Genomic DNA, 22944 nt, shown 5'->3' with positions numbered 1-22944 from the left:
TTCCTTTAATATTTCTCCTAACACATTTACTATTTCTAAAGTTTGAAGATAAAATTCCAGTGGTTATGATGAGAGAGTCCTTACTACGTTTAATTTTACTGAAATGAAGGTAGAATAGGAATAGAATATCAGCTATATTAGCTGATATTCTATATAGCTGATATTCAAACTAGTAGCCTATATTACTTTTAATGTTTTATAGTGACACATTTTATGGAACTAGTATTTATAATGTAATGGGATATTTTAAATGGTATTACATTAAGTCAGGATTTAAGAAACTACTAGTTACGTGTTATGTTACAAGATTTAAAAATTTCAAACACTTTTACATGAAAAAAATCTTATTATCTTATCTTATTTTAATTTTTCTGTACATTGTAGTTTACTTATCAACAATTAATTAAACATATTTAATGGGGGTTAAATTAAATCAATACGGTTAGGCAGTTGATTATTTCCACTTAGTATGATTAATGTAGATATTAAGTGTCAAAACATTTGTTTTATCAAGAGTATCTGAAAAACTCATGCAATTTTGTTTTCATCACACAGTTAAATTGACGTAAGTGAAATAATAAAATTGTGTAATTTAAAAGTTATTATCAGTACAGTTTTTTATGTAGATTGTGTAGATTATGTAGACAACTTTATGTAGATTTTTAATTTTCCTGTGTAACAAGGACTTTTTTTAAAGTTTATACTAATTAAATATATTATATTTATTTGAAAATTTTGCATTGTTAGATTGTGTTTGAGATGGACAGAGCAAATTATTCCACATATTCACAGTTGAACATTATTGTCCAAAACTGTGGTTTTAGGTAAATATGAGATATTTCTAATGTGCTGAGATACATTTAAATGAATCCGTCTGATACGATGATTATACCGATATATAGAAACATGCGTTATCTCATTTAGTATTCATACTTTTGCTTTCAATTCATTCTTACCAAAAGATGAAAATTTATTTATCTTTATCATAAGCAAAATACTGTACTGGAGCAATTACAGTGAGGCATTATAATATACGGGACCATTGAACTTTCAGTACAAAAGGCTGAATTTACTCAGGAACCCATCAAAGGTCTAAATTAGAGATCGGGATTTTTCTATATACTCATATATGCAGAGAAATGCGTTACGAACTATGTGTATCGAATATCGGTGAATAAACTGGTAGAGTTGAGTGAACCCTTATCGTAGAAGTTGAAGTTCGTGTTAAAGGAAAATATTTCGGCGCTGTTAAAGTTGTTAAGCTGTTACACTGTTTCTTTGTCACAGAGTGGATAATGTGTCAAAATCGTTAACTTTTCTGTTTAAACACTTAAGACTAACTGAGTAGAACAAGACGCTAACTTCTACTTCAAAGGTTTCTAAAATTTTATTTTCAAAGTTTTCTTAGCTTACTGTTTTAAGTCTGTTTTCCTCTGTTCATCAGATAATATAAATCAAGTAAAGCATAAAACGATAAAATATTTAAGTACAACTTTTTATAATAATATTTTAATCTGTCTTATAAGATTCTGTTATACATAAAGTCAGTTTCAGACTAATAATGGTTGTATTTAGTCAAAGAAGGGAACAAAAAAAATAGCATACAAGTTATATTACTGTTATTTATTAAAAGTTAATTCAGGAATAATATGAAACTGATATAATTACCGTATATTCAAATCTTGTTTATATATTTATACCATTATTACTACATGCAAAAAATATAAATGATTTACAAGAGTATTTGATAGGCGATTTTCAAAACTGGAACTCTTATAAGTTGAACGAAAACTCTTTGGTGGAGTTCTAAATTAATTCATGGTAACATCTAAATCTTAGAGAACACTTTTAATATAGCATTCATGTGTCTGAAACTTTATTATTTTTGTTAATTCAATACTTACTGGTATTTGGGTGTTTTCTAGATTTCAATGTTTGAAGGTCCCTATATGATCCTATGATTTTACAAAGTACAGGTATATCTGGCCTTGTCTGTAAGAAGACGTGTAAGGGAATAATGTATGAGGTACTAAGACAAGAAAATTACTGTTATATAAGTTAGAGATGAGATGGCATAGTGTGAAATGGCCTGTTCTCTTCGCCAATGGTTGGCCCAACTCCAACTTCACACCGATCTTCGAGTTCTGAGTTATATATCTTACAGTAAATACGACAGATAAAATAGTTCAAGTATATTTTATTCGTACAAATCTCAGTTATTTCATGCTTGACGTTACTTTATTTTTGTATGCTCCTAACAAAAACTAGAAGTTTTAACACATGCAATGAAAAATAGTTTCCAGTTTTGAGTCGAGATTATAAGAGATTTGAACGAATGCTTGTTTAAATTTACCTATTGTACAGTGTCAACTTAAACAGTTGGTTTTTTTATGAAGTTTAACCACCTGTTCTCATATATTTCTCTTGATTAGTCCACTGACTTATGGAGTAAAATAAATACAAAAATACTCTATACAATGTTAATTTATTAAATGAAAATGTATATAAACTCCAACAGTAATCAAGATTTTAAATTTATACTTTCTTTAAATTATTACTTAAACAATTTTATTACGATTACTAAATATCTTCTAAATGTACTGTTTTTGAATAAGCTAAAATAAAACATTAATAAAACCATTCCTTCTCATTGCCTTAAAATGTAAAATCATTCAATGTAATAATATTAATGCTACTCTAATCCCTATCTTATATGGTATCAACATTAGTATTGAGAATACTTAAAGTACGATCGTAGAAATTCTGTTTGTTGCAGTCTATATGTGAAAGATTTAATCATATCTTCTATGTTACATACCTTCATAGAGAGATACTAGTACTATCTAAAATTATCATGGCGATTAGATAAGAATAGAGAAAGAAACTAATTAACCCTCTCTATTGGATCTATAAGGCAATTTAAGATGTTTGCCTTCATCAGACTGAGAAATTTAAGCTGAATGGTCATGAAACAGTAAAAAACCCAAGTACGATCGAGTCTGTTACTTCCAGGAAACCTTTCAATAGACCAAAAATGATAAATTTGGGAGAATTGGCTTTTATCATCCAACATTGAAACTTTCCTTGTTCACGATATGAACAACGCCTTTTTAAGAGAAAAGTCATTATAAGATATTTACATTTTCACACAAAAGGTAATCAGTTCATAAATACTGCTATATGTACCTTCATGGACTTGTGGAATTGACCATTAACCTGGTATAGAAACAGATTACATCATTTATATACTGCCATCTAAGCCACGAGTCGTCTAGGTAAAACGCTGGTTGTGTCGTGCAAGTAATAATGAAAATCGAGGGTGGAGATTGTAAATAAGTGTGGATAGTAATGAATTCAGTTGGTGAAACAATGACCCATAACCCCGCACAGCCAACAAGTATATCATGTAGTATATACCATCAACAACCATAAACATTTCAATTGTAACCGATTATAACCGCATATGTTTGTCATGTGGTAAGATTCGGTAATATAAAATGAATAAATAACATATATTTATCGGAATAGTCAACAAGAATATTTTAATGCAAAGTTTAAAAGAACTACTTAAGGTTATTTATGGCCAATCTAATGTGTATTTTGAAGCTAAAATATCCATAGGTAATTTTCTCAAAATGTTAGGTATTCAATGCTTATTCGATATTTTATACTTATACTTTACAAAGTTTAAAGAATATGTTAGTTGTAAATAAATTAACATTATTATCTCTATTTAACACAATAAAGTAATACAAATAAAATATAGACAATTTTAAGTAATTTTGTAATATGTTAAGTTGAAATATTTAGGCTTGGAATCGGGGTCATATAGTTCGTCAGCTAGTTAAAAATTAAACATAAAATATATTTACAATAGAATTTGGACTGAAAATTGATCATCAATTTTGGTTTTCCAGTCAATTCTCCATGTTTTCCCAAAATGGTAAATGTATTCAAAGTATTCGATGGCTGACACCTTCATAATTTCAAAGATGTTAACATTATTTAATTTTTTAAAGTATTATTTTGGCTAATATTTGTACTTCCCTAATTGGTGGCTTAAACTTGGTTTTCATGTTCCTATTTTTAATATTCTGAGATGGGTCGTCGTCAATCCAAAGTTTTAATTTTACCAAAGTTCAATAATAACTAAAATTCGATGATTGTCTGAGCGTCAGCGAAGCCTATTATTGGAAAGATTTTATTTCTGGCCTGACTATCTGTCTATCCGCACGATATCTAGGAAAGCTAATTGAGATATGAACTTCAAATTTGTATGAAGCTTAATTTTAATCATGGAACATTAAATTAATTGATGCTGAAAGTATATCCATGGGGGTCGTTAACCCTCAGCCCAACTTTCCATCGAAATCTTGAAAACAGATTGAGCTTGAAATCAACATTTTCATATTTGAGTTTGATTATGATGAATGGCTTTCAAATGAATTTGGCTGAGTGTCAACAAAGGCTATCACAGAAAAAGATATATTGAGAACGAGTTGTCCTATATAAATCCATTCATGGGATTGATATTCCCTTCAGTAGATATCACTCAGCTGACCAGAATGCGTCAATACTATCCAGTAGCCTTCAAACAGTTGTGGAGGATGGTTGGTTTATGGAGGACAGTGATCATCTTGAAATTATTAAAGAACACTGAAAGTAGTTCTGTCTAGCAATTAGGTCAAAGCAATTTGGACAATGCGATGACCCCCCACATTATTGGTATCCCACTAGTATTACGTTGAAATAACACCAATACTCTCTAGACTTAGTAAAGCATGTTGTACGATACATGGTTTGGCGCACTTGTATTACATAAACCATCTATTGTATAAAATAAAAATTACATAAACCATTTTTAAATAACAGTTATTTTTATACAAAAATTATTATATAAAACATGTAAAATAATTATTGTTTTTGATCAAATGAATTTATTTTATATCTGGATTGAACGCAAAAGAATAAAAAAAAAACAAAAAAATGTAATTGTTGTTTATAGTGGTTTTTTAAGATTTGCATATCCTCCTTACACTGAAGGATAACATTAGTTTGCATTAATTGTATAATGAACATAATTTACGGTAATGACGTTACCTTTGCTCAGTTGTACTGAGTTGCTTTCAACATTATGTTACGCCATTAATTTACTTTGTACATTACGTTAATAATGAAACTTTACGACTTCTATTGTGAAATTAAGATTCTTTTGATATGATTTATATACATAAATCGGACTTGAAACTACAGAAAGGAGTTAAATAGAATTTCTACAAAAAATTATTATAAGTGACTAAGTAATAGGAATTTCTACTAAAATTAATATAAGTAACTAAGTTTATGTTCACAATAAATTTAAAACATGTATATTTTACAAAAATTTAAGTCATACCTTATTTGAATATTTAACATTGAATCAAATAAATATTATAGGCAGAAAAATCCTGCTGACTTGCTAGCATAAGTTCCTAGCGGAATATCGGAATCAGGTTTTCCTATAAACATAAATGATCTATAACATAATCCTCTTTTAATTTTTTTTATTTCAATAAATTTTACTGATTTACTCTCAATCAAGTCCGATTAGAGATATTTTAATATAAGTATGTACGAACGTAATAATAGTTCTACTTAAATAAATATATTGAACTACAATTATAAACTTAAATCATGTCTAAACTATTTCGAGGCTTAGTTGTGTCACAATTATGATTTATGATTTTAATTGAACTATTATAGATACCCCAGCATTTGGTTCCCCATCATTCCTTCAATTCTTCGTAACTTTTATTTAATACAGATGAACAGCCACGTCTGATGATTGACAAATAAACAGCTACATTTATGGAAAATACAACCAACTGAAACCGACACCAAATCTGCTTAGGTTATTTGCGTGCAACTTACTCTGTAGTCAAGTTAAATGTAACTGGGTCATCGCTAAATATTAATTAGATTTATATGCTCACTTAACTTTATCCTTATATTTTAGGATTGTTGCAATCTAACAAGGGTGGATTCCAATTCAGTAGTCCATTTCATTGAATAATATATATTTAGTTTTGACAAAGGTAAAAAACATTAAAAACGTTAGATTTTACCGTGTTATTTTATAATAATTAAGTAGTTATATTTCAATAAATTTACAAATGATGCGAGAAAAACAATATTGCAATAACCACGGAAACTGCATTTTTAGATTAATCAGGTCAACATTATATCAGATGGTACATCAATCATTATTTGGAATCTCATTAAATCTGATTGAGTGAACAGAATCGTCATTAGACTAATTTGGGTAATGATAACATTGTTTACTTTCTGTGATGAAAATATCCACTTATTCTATATATAAATACCATATATATAAATATATATCAATTAGTTGAACTGATGTTTGATATAAAGTTCCTTTAATCCATTTCGGCTTTTTGCCAATTCAAAAATTTCAAATAATAAGGTATAATTTTTTACCCAAAATAACGAATGTGATATGACCACTTCTATTGTCATCATGTAAAATAAAGAATTATAGCCAAGATAATGTAGTGACAAGTAAATTAAGATGGGCGGAAACAAGGATTGTGTGAACATGTGTGTTGCGTGTGTCTTTGTGTGTGTGTGTGTGTGTGTGTGTGTGAATGAATTTAGTCCACATCAAATGTTGTCAATTACCCAAAAAATATATATTATAGAAAAAATATATACATATATAATATATATAAATTGATCATTTGACTATCTATGAGATTGGGCCAAAGGGTACTTTTGATTATTAATATTAACTCTCATGTAGGCCTGTTCTAAATTTTCTTTATTTACCGGAAAATTTTGTTTCTATCTTCGGGTACTTTGCAAAATACCTGTCGATCTATGCATGACCCAATTTTCAAAATTTTGTTACGAAAGGTAAGAAGTCTTTGTGAAACCAATATACCTGTTTTTAAGTATCATGAAGTTCGTCTAAAAAAAATCAGGATGAAAAATTGGTTTCACAACACGCAATTAGGCCACCAACATAAACTAATTGAATATAACTTGGTGAAACAAAGTGTGGCTATTGATTAAGTACCCGACAGATAGATATACAAAATTGACTTAGAAAATTTAGAACAGGTAACTATACAATGTTAATATTAAAATCAAAAGTACCCTCATTGGTCTGTACCGCCAGTGAAATAAAAACTTTTCTGATTATGTATTATTTTTTCTAAATTATTTTTTCTAAATCTATTTTTCTAAATTCATTCTCTGTTCATGATATTATTTATTTCTCTTTGGTGTTAACCACATGTTCAAGAATTCTTGTTTATTTATTTATGTCAGTTTTTATTTATTTACTTTTGTAGAAGTTGCTTTGATGTTATTTTCTATTATACCTTATTATACCTTTTTGAAAGCCCCACTGGCAGAAATAGCCGAAATATTAAAGGAACTTTATATCAAGAAGTCTAATAATTGATATAACAGAGCAATTCTGCTTTTTATATCACTCGAAGTGAATATATATATATATATATATATATATATATATATATACAGGGTGTCAATTAAGTATGGAACCTCTTTTTTAATTTTTGAACCATAATAGGAAGAAATACCAAAGTTTAAACGTGCTTACTGGTGGTAGTAACGCACACATCTGCCCAATTACCGACCGGATAATCCCTTTGGGGGACGGTCCACAAGGAGTCAGACAAAATTCTTAAATAGCAGCATAGGTCAAGTTTGGTATCAAATTAAAGGTCTTTCTTAGCAGAGTACAAAGCCGCAAAACCGGATTTCAAAAGGTGGATTTATTTAGTCGTTATAGCTATTGATATTTATATTGATATTTTCTTGAATTAAATTGTTATTAAAGTCAGTCATAACAGCTAAGTAAATGTAACAGATCCAATAAAAGTCAGAATAGTCAAGGCTAATAAGAAGTCTCTGTGGTTTTTTGTAGGTTTGAATATATAGCCTACAACTTGTTCTCACTTCAATCACTTCAAGCTATGATCAGATGTTAATGTGTTTGTCACAAAACCAAAGTTGGCAAAGAAAACAACTACTCCAAACAACATATTTCTGAAAGCTAACATACAATAAAGTAAACTAAATATTAAAAACCATGAGACAACTGAGATGTAGATCGCATTATGATTAAGAACGAACAATAAGTCCTTACGTAGCATGTTCTATGGACAGCCTACTGCAAGGTGTACCGGGACCAGCCTCGGTGTACTCGACAGAGGGCACGATGTCGTTGTCTGGGGGGGGGGGTTCTTACTTTTTTTGTAATTAATGCATACATTGATAACTTAATCTTGGATAGTCCTTTTCTATTAAATATACTGGATTATATAGTAAACAAGCATTGGCTTCTGTTTGATCCTCCTTTCCTAAATCATACTAACCAAGAAAATTCTAGATTTTGAAAGCTTAAAAAATCATCTTAGTGCTATAGGGATTTGTAATAATGTATTACAAAATACTGTAAATGAGGAATTGAATGAGTTTTACGAGGTTTTCTATAAGCACATTGAGGAACACAGGCAGACTAAATTTTGTACACCTGGAGTAGTGAGGGCGAAAATGAGGAGTCCATGGATAAATGAACGAATAGTAAAGAAAATTAAAATAATAAATAAACTGGCAATCAAAAACAAAAGTAGGCCGTACAAAAAAATATTGCAAACGTTTCAAAGAAATATTCGACAATGGAATTGTGGAATTAACAAATAATTATCATAAGCGCTTATTGTCATTGTATGAGGGAAATATTGCTAGTCAGTGGAAGTTAATACATAGTTTTACAGATAAGAAGGATCAACATGGGATAGCCCAGATAAGAGATGAACATGGTCTGATCCGATTGCAATGGTGCAGATGATGAATGGGTACTCCGTAACTTCACCGAGTCAGGGCTACCTGGAGGGAATGGTCTTCATACTTCTGGTTTTTACAGTTGCCATAATTATTTATTCTTAAAGCCAGTTTTTAGGGACGAGGTGTTAAAAATAATTATTAATTTAAAAAATGAAAAATCAACTGGATGTGATTTTCTTTCTGTACAACTTATAAAAAGTGTTGGATTTGTCATAGCAGCAATAATAAATTTTATTTTTAGCAGTCGTATTTTCCAAATTAAACTGAAAGAGTCAATTGTTGTGCCCATTTATGAGAAAGAATCGAAAGACCTGATCCAACATTACAGACCTATTGCTATTTTATCTGTAATATCCAAGATTATAAAGAAATGCATGAAAAACAGGTTGACTGATTTTTTAAACAGTAAAAAATTCTTTAGTCCTAATCAGTATAGTTTTATCAAAGGGAAAAACACAGAAGGAGCTATATTAACATATTTAGAACAAATATACATTAGTTTTAATAACAAATACAAAATTGCTGGAGTTTTTTATTGATTTTTGTAAGGTCTTTGACCTGGTTAACAATAAGATTTTATTTAAAACATTTTAACTCTTAGTAGTAAGAGGTAACACCTTTAACTGGTCTATAGCCTACCTTGAAAAACGAGAAGGGAAAGTTAAAATATCAAATGCATTCAGTGATGCGAACATTGTTAATATAGGAGTCTCCCAAGGCTCGGTTCTTGCTCCAACGTTATTTCTAATTTTCATGAATGACTTACTGAGATTACCATTACGTGGAAAAGTCGTAGGGTTTTGCTGATGATATTGCGATCAGATATTCTTTAAAACAATGGAAACACATCTGGTATCATATTAGAGAAGATTTGATAAAAGTCAGGAAATCATGTGAAAATGACAGAATGATCTTGAATGCCTCTAAGACCCAGTTTATACATTTTGACTTAACAGGATACGAATTCAATAATGTGCTGAAATTTCATAGGTTAGATAGTCAAGCCATTTCAAACTGCAATTGAGAAATTATCGATCAAGTAGAACAAATTAAATATTTAGGAATAAACATTGATAAAAACTGTGCTGGAAACCGCATATAAACAGCATTAAAGTAGGTTTAAGAAGAAATATTAGAAGATTTTATTTTTTAAGGAGGTTTCTTGATGATAAATTAATGAGAACACTTTATTTTGCACTAATTCATTCTGTTGAATTATGGTATAGAAAATAGGGGAGCTGCTGACAATATAACTACACAACCGTTTAATGTAACACAAGACCACTTCATAACAATAATTGCAAAAATGAATAGATATGAACCTGCATTACCTATTTATAAATATCTAAAAATATTACCACTAAAAAATTTATTTTTATCCAAAGTATTTAACATTTTCTCTGAGAAAGGTGGAAACAGGAACGACAGCGTTTATCAAAGAACAAGAGATGACATACTGGGGCTGTTCATGAGACCGAAGGTAAATAAGTCAATTTGAAATAAAGCTTTTCTTTTTGGGTCAAAATTTTGTTAATCTTTTGCCTTTTCAAATAAAAATAGTAACAATAGAAAAAATTTAAAAATTGGCTTTTAATTTTGTCAATATTCATAACTGTTTTCGAATTTTAGTTTAGGAATTTGTACAGTTTTATATTAAAAGTTTATAATTTGTAAATTTATAACTAAAAAAATGTAACCTTACGGGTGTGCACTCTGCGGATTAACCGCATGATTTACTTGTTAAGATTCGACTGAACAATATACAATTAAGTACAACTTTCAGTTGAGCTAGCCACGCTTACTTGATACTGTGGCTAGTAATTCCTAATGGTAATGAAGTCAGTTTTTGTTAATCTGTATTTTTTGGAATAAAGTATATTCTACTTATAAAGTTAACCAGGATACTTATCATACACATCTGTGTTAATTACTTGTATTAAGTTGCAATAGCTTTTAGGTTATTTCATAAATGTATAGTTATAAAACTGTATGTATATATAGTTTTATATTATTATAAATATTATTTTGGAAGTGACATTAAGATGTTTCAAAGAACAAATAAAATGCAACTTTATAATTAGGGGAGCTTTAGTACCTTACTGTTGGTTTTTCTCCTCTACCCAATGTTATTGTGTACACCGCAGTAGCACTTTGTTCAGTAAAAGCTTTTAAACATTAGTTTTGGGTCGCAGAGCATTACTAAATTTACGTGAATGGGTATTAAAAAACAATCTTTGTTTTTTATTGATTTTGGTTTTTTACTGTATGTATATCAATGTTTATAAGATGATTTAAACGTGTAAACGTTTCATTGTATGTAGCAATCCAGGAATTATGGGTTTTGCTATTATAATACTTTTGAACCATATATTCAGAAATATTTTGGAAGAGCACATAATATCGGTATGATTTTACATAAGTAAGGTTCACGTAATAAATGTGTTAAATATATTATAATAATAAATTATAATAAATCATTCATAATAAGGTTAAACCAGAAGTAATTCTAAATATTAGGCCTAATTTAAAATAAAACAGTTGTAACTATGTAACTGTAAAATATTACGTAATAAAATAAACAAAATATAAAATTTATCACAAAATAAAAATTAATGTAATTGGATACGTGTCAATCCTCATACCTTTATAATTGTGTGTGTATAAAGTTAAAACTTTTTGAATGTATTTCAAATTAAAATAAAATTTAAATTATAATTAGTACTAACTGTAATCTAAAATAAGTAACGGTTATTAGCATTTTAAATAGAGTTAATAAAATTCAAATTAGAAAATAAAAATAAATTTGAAAATAAAACTTTTACTAGTCAATAAAATATTGTATTTTAAGAATACACATAGTATTGTTTATAATTTTCAACCAAAAACCTTCCTGTTAATATTATGTTACCAAAAATATTTATAAAAATCTATCCTAAAACATTTACAAACAAATATGCAAAACAATAAAAATATTCAATAGTTTAATTTAAAACTTGTATATAAAAAATTCAATTAATATTATTAAGAAAACGTACTAGTGCTTTGCTGAGTGGGATCTGGCGTTACAGGAATCAGGTGCTTCAGTACCAGAAATATGAAACCTCAGGTCTTATCAACTACGACGAAAATTACCTTAATATTGGTCTGTGTGTCAAAAGGTTTTAATTATTTAAAGACACTTCTGTTAGTAGTTCCCAAAGAGAATGTGAGAGCAATCTCTAAGAAATAATTTTATCTTTGTAAAGTTTATAAACAATACAGAAACCCCTGAATCTATTTAACTACTGTGTCTATTTTATCAAGCAAGAAATATTTTTATATATGTGAAATTGAAACGAGAATTTTCTTGATTTATATTTATTAAAACCCAGTGCAGTTTGTAGCTTTGAGAGATACACGAGCTTGCGATGTTTACAAAATGTACAATGAAATAAACTGTAAACTTTAAACTTTTGGCTTCCTCCGGAAATAATAAATTTAAATATATAATTTAAAATATGTATCTATATTATTAACATTTTTGTAGGAGAATGAATAGAATTTATTGAGCTGAAAATATTGATGTACACACCGTATGGTCTTATGATTTGTTTTAAAATAAATTCCCTACAACGTTACTCTGTTTATTCGACCCCTTTTACAGCCAGAGGATACGATTGAAGTGACATTGTACGCCATCTCTTAATAACACATTCAAGTAAACATTTTACATGTTTTCTATTTAAATAAAAAATTGGAATTATTATTAAAAATTTAGTTTATTATCTATGACTACATAAATGGTTGAAAGAAAAAATATTTTAATCGTACGATTTAACTGCTACAAATGACAATATAAACATGATATATTAATAATATATAAGTAGATTTATTAAAAAACATGGGTGGTTTCTCAAGACAGGGTCCGGGAATGAAAGAAATGGTACAGTAAGACAGTAGCTTATCTGCAACGCGTCTTTGACAACTGGAGGTCTGTTAAGGGAGTCGACGCTGAGATATTTTGGTTAGGAAAGAGGTCGGTATTAAAACTTGGTCACACGCATATCAACACCATTTTGAGTGTTCAGCTGTTTCTTTGTGATGTTTCCGTTTGCTCTTTTTCCATAAACAATCTGCTTGGGATTGTGTGGGTATTATTTTGTTACAAAGCAATTTGAGAAGATTGTAAGAATACTAAATAATGACACACACACACACACACACACACACACACACACATTAATATTGTTACACACGTGGTACGAAGAAATTTCAGCCATATTTAAATTCTGTACTAGTTAGCTTCGCTTATGATACAGAAGAGTACATTTTGTTTGTAATAGTATTATAAATTTAAATTTGATTTAATTTAATAGGAAAGTAAAAATTTTGTTAGATCTTAATTTTGTGGCAAGGAGTTAAAATTTAATAGAATTAAATCAATGCAACACAAAGTGGTCGTGTAAGCATTTTTTGATCAATTAAAATTTTTCAACCTACCTAAGAATTGTCTATCAATAATTTTAAAACTGGAAATTGAAGTGCAGATAGACAAATAAAAAAATTATGTAAAGAGACTATGAGTTTTACGGTTCTCCCTACAATATATATATATATTATAATAAATTATAATAAATCATTCATAATAAGGTTAAACCAGAAGTAATTCTAAATATTAGGCCTAATTTAAAAGAAAACTATTGTAACTATGTAACTGTAAAATATTACGTAATAAAGTAAAAAAAATATAAAATTTATCAAAAAATAAAAATTAATGTAACTGGATACATGTCAATCCTCATACCTTTATTGTGTGTGAGGAATATATATACTAATTGAGGAAAAAGAATCGGGAACAAAATTATTAAGACCAGAGTAAATAACAATGGCTGTAAATATAAACTTTTTAAACACATTTTCTTGGTTGTGGAAAGAAGGCAAATTCAGCATTGGTACCGCAAAAATAATTCACTCGAATCAGAAGTCCTTATGCAGGTGCAAACCCTGCGACACTGCGCGCGAAGGCCCGAGTAACCGCTAGTATATAAACATTGTTTACATTATTTACAACGTAAGTATTACTTAAGAATAACTGTAACGATACATCAAGATCTTATAAAATAGGTTGAGATAAGAAACTTCGATATCATACTTTAATAAACAGTGACAAAAACAGTTTACTTAAAATTACACTTTATTTCAAAATTGCACCTTCCAGAAGTTTTGTTTGACAAATTTGTAACTTGGTTTTATGTTTATTTCCCACAATCATGCTAAATAGAGTGTCACTGTTGTATGTTTATTTGTTGTGTGTTTATATGTAAATTTGTGTAAACAATTTCGATAGTTACATATAATATTTTTCATTACAAAGCATATAAAGTTAAATTTAAGTATTAAAAGGATATTAAATGAAAGCGATTACAGAATAGATTGTAACTCATAATATAACCAATACTCGTTTCGACTCCAATGATACTGCACGTGGTATAATACGACGAACTACGTCATCACGTGCAACATTTGCAGCCCTCTCGTCTTCGACTTTACTTCACTGACTTTTAATGTTACCGTTACTTCATGTTTGCCAATTCCTAATGTTCTACATTCTGAGAAAGCTAGATTCCACATTAGGTGATCGTGACGACACAGAGGCTGTAATGTCAACAGTTGTGACATCACACAAGGTCCTACAAACTTTATTCCATAATAAAATCTCAGTCCTATATTTTTTAATGATTTTTTATACTTAAGGAATAACCTATATATAATATTATATATATATTTATATATATATATATATATATATATATATATATATATATATATATATATACATACATATTATAAAATACTTATTTATAAAACTTTGTAACGTATATTTAATTTAGGATTTTGGGTTAGATAGTATAAAATGAGTGGTTAAGGTATTTTTAAAACATTGTTATATGTTCAAATTGATTTGATATTTATAAAGCAAATGGCTATATGTGAGATTTATTATTGTTTAGTAACGCTTAAAATAAGTAATAAAACAATTCAAACGTAACATCGCAATAAGTAGTATCTAAGTGGCTGGAACTGAGTTTAACCCAGACAACGAATGATTCAACAAGGAAAGTCAATTAACGGAAAACCCATAACTCTGGCAGATTGTTCAGGATACCAGGTAGTATAACGTGCCAAAACTTCTCAATTCTAAGGTTAGTGCAAGAAGGTGAGAGGGAGGTAAATGTTACTTTCTTTAGTTTTTCGCCTATATCTACTATGGGGTTAGTGCTTCAAAACTTTTATAAGTGTAAAAAATAAAAACTGATAGTATTTTATATATTCTTGTTTCTATACAGTTATCTATATATGTTATTCTTATAGACATATTACCGCTCGTAAATAGGTAATTTTCTAAAAAAATATTTATGACAATACATTTTTCGCCAAACTTCTGTCACGAATTTCTAAAGTCCTCATTCAACGGAAATTTATCTAAAATGAAGTTTTAGAGAATTACATTCCTTTAACGTGAGTTTTTATTTTATCATTTTATATGAATTGAATAACAAATTATTGAGTGTAAAAAGGTTTCACTGTAATAAGCGATTTTGGAAGAAGAACTCAGTACAAAATATTTTTTGTACACTTTCAAATCCTTTTACACGATAGCACTTAATCTTTGGTCACAATCAGAAGATTCATGCTCTTCTCAGAAGAGCATGAAGTTCATTGGCCGGGGTAAGGATAGAACAATGGTAAAATGGAAATAAAGGGTAATGTTAAAATAACAAAATATGTCTTATTCTAATTTTTTTTATTTACAGTTAATAACAGGTTAACGCCTTATAATTTTCAAAACAGTGTTATTTAAAATATTTCCACCGCGACACATCACTAACCATATTTGTTAAGATTTTGCAGTTAACTGCAGGATAACTTAACCTCTATATTTAGTTTTATTTTGGAGCACGATCTTTGAAATGGGTGTGGTTCCTTAGTGGTAGATATTTTAGCACTGCAGGATTCTCCCCTGTCCACGTTGACTGATAGAGAAAGAAACAGCCCGTCCTTCTTAAAAGTTGGCATAACTGAGACAGTGCACACTATCCCTTCTCAAGGCAGCTGTAACACTGAATATCAGCAGGAGGTGGCCTAGATCATCCATCACTTACCTAATATTTTATCATATTGTTCCGTATATCATATAGGTATAGTGACAGTAGAGTTGTATTAGCATCTTAAATTTGTATAAGAACCTTTGCTTTCATCCTAAAAGATCGCAGCGTCTACGTTACCTAAGGCTTGTTGAAATTATTTATTGTTTAAAGAAACTGTGATGCTGACGAATAGAAGGACATTGATATTAATCGCTACTAGCCACAATGATAAATTATACAATTTACATGATTTTTAAAAGAGCAATTGTTCTGTTAGTATAACAATCAGTTTCCTGAAGAGTAGAAAAAACTATCTATAAGATTTAATTTATCAAAGGAATTGAAAATGTTGTGTGAAATCTCAATAACTAAGGCTGAATATCTGCATTATGTAAATCTGGAAATGATTGTTGTAAATTGTATAAATACTATATTGAGTTATCGTTTAACTAAAAGTTTTATAAACTCAATATATGTATATATGTATGTGTAACAAAATTAATATGGAGATCCAAAATGAATAAAATTGTATGTTTTGTTGCCCTAGTTTAGGGAACATAGATTTAAATTGTTACAGTCAATATAATTCTACAACGTTTCGGATTGGCGATGATTTGGCATTATATTATTACTGTTTTATATTGAAAATACCCCTTTAAAATCCACATAAAGTTATAAATGGCACTTCCTGCAACTGCTATACGTGATCAGTCATAAGTTGTACTGTAGATACGCCTAACTACCTAGTAAAGAGCCGTTACAAAACTAAAAGTTTCGTAGAAGTAATAGCCTACATATATCCATCATATGTCCAATATCCACGTATATTAATTAAATAGGGTTGGAAATTAGCCTGATTTCGAAAATTTACAACATTTAATAGCTAAAGTGTAACAAAAAATACAGTAAACTACGCGTACGATATCGTATCTGATCAGCTACTTACATGCATATAGAATTGTAAAGAATTAAAATATATTTAGTTACCGTGTTAAATAGGATATTTAGCAAAGAGAAGCTAAGTATGACAATAAAGGCTGTAGAAGTTTCGGTAAAACATGACAGTATACTCTAAACTTAGTGGAGTCTTACAATTAATAATGGAACAGCAAATAATTTGTAACTAAAGTTAGTTATCGACATGAAGTTTGTGATCATTTCTTTTTATATTAAAAGAAAGGTACTTGCATCGTTTGTACTACTGAAACTCTCAAGATTTAATTGTTTCTTTTCTTTTGATACAACTAAAGTTGTAATAAATTTTTACGGTAAAATAATGTAATATTATTATCAAATGTTCGTCTGTAATTGAAATCACTAAGTTAAATATCTTCCCTTTTTATGTTTATCTGTTTTACCTTAAGGCTGTAAGTAATTATTATGAATATTAATAACATATTTTTACTATATTTAGGTCGTTAAGGTATTTGTTTGTTATAGTCAAATGAAAACACACACACCGTGGGGTAATCAGACGATAAGACGGTATATGTACTTAACTCGATAGGTTGCTCAGGAGGGTTCTCTAACGCGGCCTGCAGTTGTAATCAGTCGGTTTAAGTTCATTTTGTAAAATATTAAAGCACAAACGTCTGGCCTCACTAAAAAAGCAAATGTGGGCACTCCGATGGGATGACATAACCAAATAAAAGGACCTCTTCGAATATATTTAGAAATTTTATTCACACTATTTCGGGCTTTATTTGAGTTATTCAGGTACCATCTGCTTGTTGCTTCCTCTAATCAGTTACTTATGACCTAGAGTAACCTTTTTAGACAATAGGATTTCCTTCACAAACACATTTGAATAATTCTGCTCTGAAAACATAGGTTCAATGATATTATTTGACTAGATCTGCTTCCTGTAATTAAATCCTCACCTCTCTTCTTTTATATAATCATCATCTACGTTTGAAGCAAGTTTGCTCTATATAATTTCAAAAACTCCTGATTTCGCACACTTCGCAAGTTCAACCCATGCCCAGGCAGGAAATGAATGAGCTGGTTTGACAGTGTTTCCTCCCCGTAAGGAGCCCAATAAATTCCCTACGATACCTATCTTAATTTACATTTCGTTGAATTCTAGATCACATCAAACGTGCCGAGTACGTTTACTCGTGATGCCGCTCATTCGCTTTGCTTCCACGATTTAACTCGAATATAAAATCTCGTGTGCCTTAAAATCAGCGGATATTCCGCTTGTTATTATCTGCACAGTTTGATCAGAAGCATGGAATGGGCCCAGAGCTGACCTTTTCCGGACAGAATTTATTAAAATTGCTCTTTGCGGAAAAGGTTTATTAAGGATATGAGCTCAAATTTACAATAATATCGTAAGATATAGTCGGTAACCGACATTAAAATTATCTTCACCTTCCCCTCAAGCAACCGATATTTACTATATGTCTACTAAATTCAATTATTCTGTTACCTTATTTTATTGTTTTCTCATCGCAATCAGATGTGCGATGTCTTTCTATCTCGACTCCTCCAACTTGCAGTTTTGTGGCTGTCCGAGTTTATTTCAGCGTGAGCAGAACTTACTCGCTAATTTTGTTTTCTCAATTCTTACAAATGCGAGTGCCTAAATATAGTACAATATTCCCTACCTGACAGGTCATTAGGTTTCAGGGGCCTCATATTATTCTCTACTCTGTAAAGTAGAACATAAGTCCAACGCATAGTTCCTGTTAGTTTGCAGGCGCACGACCTCTTTTTATGTTAAGGACCTCTACATGTTACTTGGAAGTGACAAAACCCAAAACAACTAAAATATAAATTAACCCTATTAATATAAAAAGATTTATATATGCTTAATGATGAGGACTAGGAGCGTCGAAAAATTTGTGTTGAAACAAATGAGACTACAGCAGAAAATTTTATAAGCAATAAATCATTATAGAAAATCGATTGTAAGTTTGAGTGGGAATGAAAACTATTGTTAGGAAGCAATTGCTGTGTTTTGTTTTTATTCTAAGCACCTATTCAATAGAATGCTTGAAATAACGAATGAATCGTTATAGAACATAGAACAAATGGGAAAAATAATTCAGTGAACGTAACTTTGGTTTGCCAGACGCTTACAAAGCGTTGAAGTTGGTTTTCCAATACTTCGTGCGCTACTGTCACGCGGTCTGTATGTGCATTCCAAGAGTTATCATTATTATTATTATTATTATTTCAAAGTACTCACGATCTGCTATAAAATCAATGATATAAAAAGGGTGTTAAGAAAATAATATTCAAGGAAGAAATGTTTACCTGATGCATTAGCAAGGTATTCTTATAATCAATAATTTTATAATACATAAATGGCGGGATTTGTAGTCGAATGGCAGATCCTAGATATGGAATAAAATTAACCGATTCTATTCTGTAGAACACGATTATGAATAGTGTAACCACCACGTATAGTAGGGACACTGATAGTGTAATGTGATCCAATCCTAGCCATTGTGTGGCTGAGTTTATGGTGATCGATCGACACAAACGTACCAATATGTTCTATTAGATGACCTGATATTTGTTTTTTAATATCTTGAATACGTCCTGTAGCCGAAGATTGCACCTAGTGAAAAATATTTTATGTAATTTTCTGCTTTTCTGTTACTATATGAGTAAATGATTATTGATGTCTTAAAAAGGATAGTTGATTGTTATTGTTTGTCATACATATACTGCTGCGCACAATTGTTTATACTAATAAATTCGTACATTGAATTAAAATCCACATTTTAAAAAACGGGAGAGGTAACAATACGTATATCACTTCATGTATATTGGCAGATTCACTTTAATCGCGTAAGTAGTTCTGAATTTTCGTAACAATGTATCCTAATCTATTCAAACTTCTTTTTTATCTAGTTTGCCCTATACAATTCTGGTGTGAATGATGTGTCCAATGAGTGTGTGTTCCCTGCATTTTGTTATAAATGATCAAATTACTTGATCCATAAAAAGGTATAACAAACAGTTAAGCACCAGGAGAGGCAAGACGCTTTAGTTTTAGAATGGTTACTTAGTCATTAACTATTACATTACAAAACTCTATTCTGAAGTCAAATTAATTATAAAAGCCCTCTTTCTTATAATAATAAAAAGGCAACACTTGTATTAAATTCTTCGTCACCTCATACATCCATCCGTAAAGTATAATTGAAGGTCACAAAACTATTACTAAATATCAGCAGTAACGCAATTACTTCTACTCTCATGGGGCACATTTTTCAAGAGATGGGTAAAAAGGGGAAGTGGGGTAGCGGAGGGGAGATATTAAGCCGGGACAACTCTCCATTGTCACAGCTCTGTTTTTGTTTAACAGTTAAGTGCCTTTTTCACGGTTCCCACATTTCAGAACTATTACAATCCTTTAACACTAATTTAATTTTCATAAAATAACAGTTTTTTAATTCCTGTTCTTAGAATATTGATCTGTGGTATCAACATTAGAGGATAGTTATAGTTGACAAGATCCCAGGTATCTATACTAGTATTTAGTAGTTCTAATAATATAAATAATAAGTTCTGAACATGGTCGATATTTTCTGTATTCGAATATTCAAGCTTTATTTCAATGCACTGGTATATTTTATTGGAAGTGTATCATTCTTGCTAGATGTACACGTTAGAAGAAAAATAGAAAATGTTGGTTTTTGGAAGCATAATTTTGTTACATTTAAGGCTTATAATGTTTGAAGGCTGTAACGTAATATCTGAAGTAGGAAAGATAGTCAGACTCTTTCGAACTCATATACCAAGTTTATACGAAATAAATTAATACCAAAATATTTTACTAAATAACTTCAGCTTATATTCAATAAACATAATAGAGCTTAATTCAAAGTACAATTTCAGGCCAGTATAATATTTAAATATAACAATTATTTAACTTTTATTTTTATAGGTTTGGAAGACAAAAATTACGGAGTGAAGTTTATTCTTAAAATTTAACAAGCTCATTGCCTAAAATTTATGTCCTAAAACTATTACGCTATCCATATCTAATAAACCGTTTTTGACTAAGGATATAATTTACCAACAAAATCTTTTTACAAAAGAAAGCAAATAATTTCTCTTTAAACGATATTTTAAAGTGTTTATTGACATAACAAAGCTATAATAACAAATAAGTGAAATGTTATGGAAATTGTGATGAATCCAACAATACACAACATCACAACATCATGAATCCACGACAAGATGAACCCATAACATCAGCCTGAACTTAACAAAATAAAATAAACACTGCAAGTTATCAGCTGTTGATTTTGGAATAAAAATACAGTGCGCGCGTTCTAATGGATAATTTTGTTACTACTAACACGTAAAACTACTCAATAGACGATTACAAATTAAAATTACCGACTACACTATGCGCTAGGAAAAAACATCAATTCTGTTAAATTTCATGATTCGCAATCTTCAAGAACCTTAGCGTTTAGCAAAGTTACTAGCTGCAAACACAAATTTACTAATAACAAATACATCTAATACAAATACAAATAAATCAAAGCACACAATTTACTCGCGTTTAGTGGAAATCATCAGGACAACTGCTCTTCTTGAGAGGGATTAAAAATCATAGATACCTAATAATATTCAAACAAATGGGATAACAACAGCTATGCTGATATCGTCGAAATGGTGTCATGATACGCACAAATCTTACATTTTCAAAGAAACGGTTTGATTTATTTTGAAACCATTTATTATATTTAAACATTTGCTTGAATATTAATTATAAACTTACCAGGTATATTGTGTAATTATTTTATAAATACCATGAAGTAGTCAATAAAGTATATGCTATTCAATATCAAACTGTAAATAACACAAGACCAGTGCGGCGATAATCATTGTCATACAGGGTTTGGTAGCTTTGTCAAGGGTTAACCTAAATCTACCACACCAGACATAATTGCAATTCATCCCTGTTTCAGGTCACTTTGTGGAACAGCCATTTCCAAAATGCCTGTTGCTCAACGTTGTAAATGTAGATAATTTTGTTTTCTGACATGCAAATAGATTATAACGACACGCAAATATCTGTTTGCAAAGTGTCATTTACATATCCTAATACTATAATATTATATTATACATGTGAAAGTGCCTTTGTTTGTTTGTTTTTCTGTCACGCATAAACTATCCAATTGACTATTCTGAAGTGCTACATGGACATTCCTACGTTCCTGGGATGAATATAGGCCTATTTGTATATCGTAAATTCCTCAGGCTACGCCCCAATGGCCTTTAAAGTTGCGAAAAATGCCATCTTGGTCTCTAAGTTGTGTAATATTAATTGAATGAACTTGTCACATGTAATCAACTTTTCTGTGTAAACATTGTCATTTGTTATGTATCATTATTTTTAATTTGTTTACATTTGTAGTGAGTGAGCTGAACCGAACCGTGGAAGACGGGATGGTTCCCCTCAAAGCAGCTTCTGAAACAAATGCCCCAATGACTTATGGAGAGCAAAGGCATCAGTGTGTTTTAGCTTACACTTTAGTGCTACAACATTAGTGCTTTAGTGCTTACATTTTAGTGCACTTTAGTGCTTTAGTGATGAGGGAGAATGATAGGTTTGCTGAAATGTTGTTAATGGAGTCAAGTCGATAACAAGTAGATGAACAATAAAAAATATGTACGTCATCGGCGATATTTAGTGGACGGCAAGTCTAGGTGAGAGAAAAGCCTAGTAAAGGTCGTCCAGTAATACCCTGGGACTTCTCACGTTAAATTTAAAGTAAAATAAAAACCACAATCTTTCATGTTCAGCTCTTAGGTAAATACTGATCTACCATATAAGATGTCCTAAAACATAAGAAGGTCAGAATTTGACTCCCTATGAAGCAATCGACAAGAAAGTTCGTTTATGATATTTCGCTAGACTGTTCTTTTGAACTAATATACTAATTCCAGTTCAAAATGCTCTAAAGTGTTG

This window comes from Homalodisca vitripennis, chromosome 1, assembly GCF_021130785.1.
Source record: "Homalodisca vitripennis isolate AUS2020 chromosome 1, UT_GWSS_2.1, whole genome shotgun sequence".
Classification (NCBI taxonomy): domain Eukaryota; kingdom Metazoa; phylum Arthropoda; class Insecta; order Hemiptera; family Cicadellidae; genus Homalodisca; species Homalodisca vitripennis.
This window is presented reverse-complemented; position numbering follows the sequence as displayed.